The sequence below is a fragment of the Loxodonta africana genome, chromosome 12 (genome assembly GCF_030014295.1).
Source record: "Loxodonta africana isolate mLoxAfr1 chromosome 12, mLoxAfr1.hap2, whole genome shotgun sequence".
In the NCBI taxonomy this organism is placed as follows: domain Eukaryota; kingdom Metazoa; phylum Chordata; class Mammalia; order Proboscidea; family Elephantidae; genus Loxodonta; species Loxodonta africana.
Window position 1 is genome coordinate 32,677,225 of NC_087353.1, and position 8,005 is coordinate 32,685,229.

At 49.5% G+C, this 8,005-nt stretch overlaps 1 protein-coding gene across 1 annotated transcript in view; it reads right to left on the reverse strand.

Moving 5' to 3' along the window:
• Positions 1-7,566: 7,566 nt before the first annotated feature.
• Positions 7,567-8,005, reverse strand: part of SDC1 (syndecan 1) — a 27,882-nt gene continuing 27,443 nt past the window's right edge. Inside the window, exon 5 of the mRNA XM_023550582.2 lies at positions 7,567-8,005. This exon is cut by the window's right edge and continues 1,741 nt beyond it. The gene's annotated coding sequence lies outside the window, so the exon portion shown is untranslated.

The window sequence follows — 8,005 nt, forward strand, 5'->3', positions numbered from 1 at the left end:
CATTCTGGAAAAGGTAAAACTATAGGTACAGAAAACAGATCACTGGTTTTCAGGCACTGGGGGTAAGAAGGGTTGACCATAAAGGGCATGGGGAAATTTTGGGATATGATAAAACTTTCTAGATTCTAAGTATAGCAGTGGTTACGCGATTCTATGAATTTATACAATGAGAGTGAATCTACTGTCTGTAGATCCTACCTTTTTTTTTTTAAAGAAAAAAAAACATTTCCTTTTCTGCCCCTTTTCCTGTTCATTTTGATCTTAACATAAATCTGAATGCTCAAAGAATTTCACTTAGCAAATATTCCCGAAGCACCTTCTGTGTGCCAAACCTTGTGCAAGGTGCTGCCTGAGGAAGGAAGTCTGACCCAGAAGCCCAGCCCCAGGGTCCCTCCTCAGTTGTGTCATCAGCCTGTGCCCCCTCTGCACCCCTCAAACGTGTCCTCAAGCCGGGCGTACCCTTATTTCCTTTTTGGAGCCTTCCGGATGGCTTTCAGCCTAACACTGATGTGGGTCAATCAGTTACTATGTGCTGAAATGCTGGAATTTCTGAGATGTTTCCATGGATTACAGGACAGAAATATTTGAAATGGGAACCTGGGAACCGTCCCTGACACCTCCCTCTTCCTTGTCGCTCCCACCCTCTCACATGCCCCACACAGATAGGGAAAGGCGGGCAAGGCACAGGCAGGTGGCCTGAGGGGGTGCTCAGGCCCAACCGTGCTGCTTATCAATACGAATCCTGTGTCAGGATTTTTTAGGTCATCAGCCCTTGTCAGGGGAATGAGGAGACTGGTGGATTTTTTTTTGCACAAGTCCAAAAGTGCAAAATAACAACCCCGTGGCTAGTCTGCTTGACCCCCTTTCCTGAATGCCTTCTAAGTCCATTCAGAACTCCCTTCCCACTGTCCCTGCTTGCTCCAGGTCATGGCACCTCTCAAAGGGACCCCTGCACAGGCCTCCCAACTGACCACCTTCCAACCCAAGTCCTCTTGAGCCCCTCAAGCCTCTCACGCCCTCCAAATTATTAGCATACAAGGGACTCATACCAAACAATAAGGAAAAGACAAATAGCCCACTACAAAAACGAACTGCAGTTCCAGAAAAAAGAAAGACAAATGGCAAAAACATAAGAAGATTCTCAACTTTATCTGCAACTAAATGAATAAAAACAACTATGTGATACCATCTCCAACCACCACCACCCCAGTCAAAAAAACAAAGTGGAACCGGCTGACGCTATGCGATCATGTGTAGAGGGTATGAAGCCCCTGGTTAAGGTGCTGGGCTGCTAACCAAAGGTTGGAGGTTTGAGTCCACCCAGAGGCACCTCAGGAGAAAGGCCTGGCAATCTACTTCCAAAAGATCAACAGTTGAAAACCCTATGGAGCACAGTTCTACCCTAACACACATAGGGTTGCCATGAGTCTGGATCAACTCAATGGCAGCTGGTTGGTTGATTGGTAGAAGCTGTGGAAAACTGGTGAAACTTTTGGAGGTGTGGAAAATTGAAGACTTCTGAATATGAATTTGATCCAGCACCCACTGATAGAAACACGCTCCAGGTGTATACTAATATAAGTTCACTAAGATATCTGTATGTTGTTGTTGTGTGCCATCTAGTTGATTCTGACTCATAGTGACCCGACGGGACAGAATAGAACTTACCCCATAGTATTTCCTAGGTTGTAAGTCTCTATTGGAAACCCTGGTAGCATAGTGGTTAAGAGCTTTGGCTGCTATCCAAAAGGTCAGCAGTTCAAATCTACCAGGCACTCCTTGGAAACTCTATGGCGTGGTTCTACTCTGTCCTATAGGGTCACTATGAGTCGGAATCAACTCGATGGCAACGGGTTTGTTTTTTTGTTTGTTTTTTAAGTCTTTACTGGAGCAGATTGCCTGGTCTTTTTTTCCCATGCAGCCGCTAATGGGTTTGAACCGCCAACCTTTTGGTGCTTAACCATTTTGGGTGCTTAACCATTGCTCCACCGAAGCAGTCCCTTAAGATATCTGTACAACCCCTTGCCATCGAGTTGATTCCAACTCATAGTGACCCTACAGGACAGAGTAGAACTGTCCCATAGAGTTTCCAAAGGCTATTAATCTTTATGGAAGCAGCCTGTCACATCTTTCTCCCGCAGAGCAGCTGGCATGTTTGAAGTGTTTAAACCATGGACCTTTTGGTTCTCAGCCAAGCACTTAACCATTGCACCACCAGGGCAATCTCTTAAGATACCCGTATAGGTAGATTTACAATTTTTATACTAGCAAAAGCCTAGAAATAAGGAATCCCTCGACAGAGAACTGTTAAGTCACTTGTGGGGCATCCTGTATGACTAAACGTTCTGCGGTCCCTAAGAACAGGGTAGGGCCGCATGTGCTGAAATGAAACCGGGTCAAAAGAGGAAGCCGCAGATCTCTGTGAATAGACCCATCCCTTTGGCATAACTCTGTAAAACATACATGCATATCCTTACCGGTATAAGCATGGGAAAATTTTCCGGAAGCATGCACCAAAAAAAAAAAACCGGTTAAATGAAATTGCCTTTGGCAAGAGAGACAGGTGGGGAAAAGGGAAGCTTTCATTTTTCATTTTGTACTTTTCTGTTCTGTATGAGCTTCTGATCATGTGCACATAGTATTTTAATTTTTGAAATGTCATCAGGAATTGTCTAGGTGGTGGGGTTTGAGGCCTATTTAGTTTTCTTCTGTAGACTTTTCTATATATATATATTGAAAAAAATCAAAATCAATGTTTTCCAGTGTTTCAAAACAAACCAGTGTTCACTGCCCTGAGGGTAAAGTCTGGGCTCCTGAGCATACCCAGGGAGTTCCTGCCCCTCCCCTCAGGTCCCTCTCTCCTTACTCCTGGGCAGCATACCACAGCCAACCACATCAACTTCCCTAATCCCGAAAGTCCCTTGCTCTCTTACCTCTGAGCCTCTGTCCATTCTGTTCCTCCTCCCTGCCACACTCTTCCCTCTCCTGATCACCCTTTTCCTTCAGTTTATCCTTCTCCTTCAGCTCAATGCCAATTGCCTTCCTACTCCTCCTCCCTCTTGACCATGGTATCGCCCTGGCTTGGGTGGCCCCCTAGCACCTTGGCCTCAACCCCATCACAGCAACGCTTTCTAGGCCCTTTCCTGGCCTCCCTCCCTCACTACCTTGTAAAACCCTGACAATGAGCACTGAGCCTCATTCCCCACTGATGTCCAGTGCCCAGCGCTGTGCCTGGCACATAGTAGATTTCATAAACGTGTGTTGACTGAACAGATGATGACTGAACTTAATGAACAGCTTGGGTCCCCCATGGTTATCCCTTAATCAGGCCAGTGTGGAGGGGGATTCCTGGGCCTGGCCCCAGACACCAAGGCCTGAGGGCCTGCTGAAGCATCAGCTGACAACCCGGAAGGGCAGACACAGCAACCAGCAGCAGGGCAGCCCACTCGACTCCATGGTGGCTTTCATTTCCTCTTTTGCGGTGCCAAGGCCCTGAACAAATATTTTCCTGGAATGGAGGAGCGGCTTAGCTCCCAGCCTTAAGTGCTGGAAACACCAGCTGGGTCGGGCAGGTTCCAGGAACCAGCGGAAGTGCGGGGTCTGGCTGCACTGAGGGAGGAGGATCATTAGGGCTGTCTTCTGGGCGGTGCCCACCTTCCTGGCTGTCTGAGGAGTGGGGCTGGTCTACCTTCCCCGTCAGGCCCAGGGAAGCAGCCAGTTTGCTCTGTGCAGCACACAGCTATGAGAGGCTTTTGCCCTGGGCCTCTCTGCCCATAAATTACAATCCTCTGGGATCCTAAGGAAAACATAGGCCATGTGGGCCTCCCTCATTTTTGCTGAAAAAGCTACAGTGGGGTTTGAAAGAACTAATTAGAATCTCAGACGCTCTTTTATAAGTTTTTTCTCCCCCCTCTAACTCTTACTGCAGAATAACATACACAAAGTACACTAATCTTTAGTGTATAGCTTGATGATTTATTTACATATACATACACCCTTGTGATCACCACCCACATCAAGCCACAGAAGATTTCCAGCACCTCAGAAGGTTCTTTCATGTCCCAGCTTAGTCAATACCACATCCCAACAAAGAAACCCACTGGCTTCTATTACCATTGATTAGTTCTGCCTGTTCCTGAACTTCACGTAAACGAAATCATTGTGGCAAGGGCTTTGTCTGGCTTCTTGCATTTAATATATTGTCTGAGATATTCACCATGTTGTGCGTGTATCACAAGCTTCTTTTTTTTCATTGCAGAGTAGTGTTCCATCGTACGGAAAAACCACAACTGATCCATTCTCCACTCGATGGACACTTGGTTATTTCCACGTGTAGCTATGGTGAAGAAACCTATGAACACCCTTATGCACGCCTTTCAGCAGACGATCTCTCAAGGATCCAGGATGGGTACTAGGTGGTGGGTACTAGGGAATGGGGGAATGGAAAAAGGGGGTGCCAGGCAGAGCTGGACAGGGTCAGCTCCTCCAGCTCATTCAGCCTTAGGACTGGGTGGGCCCAGAGCTGTCTCTAGCCCTCTAGGCTCCCTGGCAGGGACCTTACCACCCAGCTCCTGCTCATTCAGCTCCAGGGGCCAGAGCTCACCTCCTGAGGCAGCCTAGCCCATGTTCCTCTGCTACCAGGCTACAGAGAAGGGGGACAAGGTGGGATTGATTGGGGGTAGAGGTGGACAGGGCTCCTACCCCAGTAGTCACCTGCAGGCCCATTGTGGTTGTTGGGTGCCACTGAGTTGATTTCGGCTCATAGCAACCTCACGTGACACAGTAGAACTGCCCCATAGGGTTTTCTTGGCTGTAATCTTTACAGAAGGAGATCACCATGTCTTTCTCCCACAGAGCTGCTGGGTGAGTCCTAACTGCCAACCTTTCAATTAGTAGCCCAGTGCTTAACCGTTTATGCCACATGGCTCCTGTAAAAAAATTTTAAAAGAAGCAGACTCATTTATAAGAAGACTTTTCTCCCAGATGCTGTTTTGGAGCAAGGCTACCATCAGTGCCTAACCTGGGAGAGAAATGTGAGACTGCCCACCTCCAGGCCCAGCCCTGGGACTACTGTCTCTTCAGACCCCGTTAGTCCCCACCCTTGCCCGCCAGCTCAGAAGACAGCCTCATCACAGGTGCCTTTTCCCTCAGGCTCTACCTGAGAACACCTGTACCTGTGGGAGAGTAAGGTAACTCCCAATGAGGTGGGGACATGCCTCACAAGTCCGGCCAGTTTTACCTGTTAAGGAGTTCTCAAGCCTACTCCCTCCTCTCCATCCCTGCCATCATCTCTCCCAGTTCTCTAAAGCAGCCCAGAACTGTCCTGTCGCTGGGTCTCCGGTCCCCCACACTCTGCAATCCCTAATGTTTCTTGCAGTGTACTTCAGAGTCTTCAGGCTCTCTGGCAGCCCTCAGAGGCCCCGGGTGCAGAAACTGCCTTGGCCTTGTCACACTCCAGCCATTTCTCTTCCCATATCCGCTTGCCTTTCGCATACAGCATAAAGTTGAGTCTATTGTTGCTTAAGCTGTGCCTTCTGCCTAGAGGGTCTTCTCTCGTTTGAGAGGCTAATTTGACTTTCTTTTTCTGAGCCCCAGCTCAAGTACCACCTCTGTACCCCCATGACCCAGCCCGCAAGGTGGCCATCCCCAGCACCCCCAAATCCTTCCCCCAGCACTATGTCATTGAAATGGCTTTTACTGTCTGTGCCCCCCTCGGCCACCACCGCTCTGAGAGCTGGGCCCTGCATCTTCATTTCTGAGGTGAAAATGAAGTGGTATCTGGAGCAAAACCCAAGAGGCAAGCAGGGCAAAAATGCAATTTAAAACAGAAACTGGCTGCAAATTAAAGACATGATGATCAGTCTAACAGAAGATGGCTCATTAGTTTACAAAATAACTTGAAAGAACTCAGGGCAAAATTCCGCGACTGCCCCTTTCCCACCCCCCAAACACACACACACACATACACACCATACCCTGGGCATAATAAGAAAGTGAGGGGGATATGAAATAGTGCTCAATTGCTCTGTTCCCAGGCAGAGACAGGGGGAGTCTTGGGAAAGTGGGAAAGGGGGAGGTGAAGGGGGGCAAGACCGTGGGAAACAGGGCAGCAGGCGGAGGTCCAGGAGAGATGAGCAGGGAGACATGCCTTGTGGCAGGGGGTGCCCGGGAACTTGAGGATGTATAAATAACTTCGTGTTTTTGCTTCTTTTACTGTAAATCTCAAACATTCAGCAAAGTTGGTTTTACAGCACAACCCTGTCCTGGTGGTGCCCTGAGTGGGGGCGACCTTGGGCAGGAATAGAGGGTAGGAGAATTCAGCATAACAAAAGAGCAGACGATGGTCTTTCCGATGGTCGGTCAGGAGAAAGACGTGGGATGAGGGCTCAGTTTAATCTATTCGGATGTTAAGGAAGAAGGTGGCCCAGGAGGCTAGAGGACTGGAACCTTGTGGGTCACATATGGAGGGGACTGTCCCGAGTTCCTGTACCATCATTGGTGTGCTGCATGGCTCACTGTGGTTCTGCAGCCAGTGCCTACCTCCCAGCTCCACTACTTCCTGGCACATGATCTTCCCTTCTTTATCCCAGTTTCTTGTCTGTAAAGTGGGGAAAATTAATGATAGAACCGTCTCATAGGTGGTAGAGGAGCTGTGTTAGCAATGAAATGCTCCAGGTAGCATGTGTAGCCCTGCGTTTGGTCCATAGTAAGTGTAGTCAAAGTACTAATATTAAGGCAGCCAGGACTACAATGGTGCCCTCGCTGTCCAGCCCATCGACTGGCAGAAGATAGGCACTTGGTGTTTCCAGTGTTGCTGAATATCTGGAGGACATTATCTCAGTCCCCAAACCCTTTGGAGCACAATGTGTCAGAGGAGAGTAAATTTTCCACCCAGTCCCTGTGGTCAGCAACCCAGGAGGATATGGTCCTCCCACCTCTGAGCTCCCCAGGACACACCTGAGGTCCTGGGCCTGGGGCTGGCCTACACTGAGGGGCAGAGAACAGGTCAAACGCCAGGGGCCACAGGTGGGGAGACATGCCACAGGATGGGCAGCTGAGGGCCTCAAGTCACCAGCCTGAACAAGGCTGAGTAAGGGGAGGGCAGCTCTATAGCCTCAGAACACAGGAGTTCCTGACTGGGCTGGGCCTTTTCAACCCCCAAATCTTTCAATGTACTTTCTCTCTAGTGTGCAGATGACTTTTTTAGCCCATTGGCACTTGAGATGGTTTGCTAGTGAATCTTAGGAACCACACAATGAGCAAGCAGGATAGACAGGAAACTTTGAAAAAGTCTACGGAGCCATTGGTGTCCTTGAGGAAGGGAATGACCCCAGCCTTCTGAGGAGGGGGATGGGCAGGGCAGGAGAGGCTAAGAAGGGACCCTGTGAGGTGGTGAGAGAGGAAGGCCTGACCCAGGGCTTGGGTGAGTAAGGAAGATGGACACGGTCTTCCTTCAGTCTCACTGTTCTTCACCAAGCTAGCACACCCAGAGCCAGGCCCCCTCAGGAAGTGACACAGGCAGGACATCACCAGGCCTAGAAGAGACTCAGCCACCACCAGTGCGTGTTGCCAGAAATGACAAGTACCATTTATTACAGTTACATGAATGAGTCCAGCCAGCAGCATGAGCACCGTCCCTTAGACCAGCAGAGATGAGCACTGTCACTGATCCCTCCCCCACCCCCGAGTCGTGTCTAGTCACATGCTCCAGTCAGAAAGTCCCAGGATTGAACACAGGGCATGGGTTCCCGTCGCTTGACGGTGCATCTGAGTCACAGACCAGCCCACTAAACAGAGAAGCCAACAGCAGCTGGAACTCTGTCAAATTAAATAATCAAGTACAGAAATTCCCAGGAACCCTGGGCTGGAGCCTCTGGTCCCAGCAAAGAAGCAGGTGTGGGAGGAGGATAGGAGGATTGTCCAACATGTCTGAGAGGCCGGCCTTGGCTCCAGGCCTCTGCGGGGACCAGCAGCCTCAGGTCAAGCTATGCCGGGGCCCTCCCAG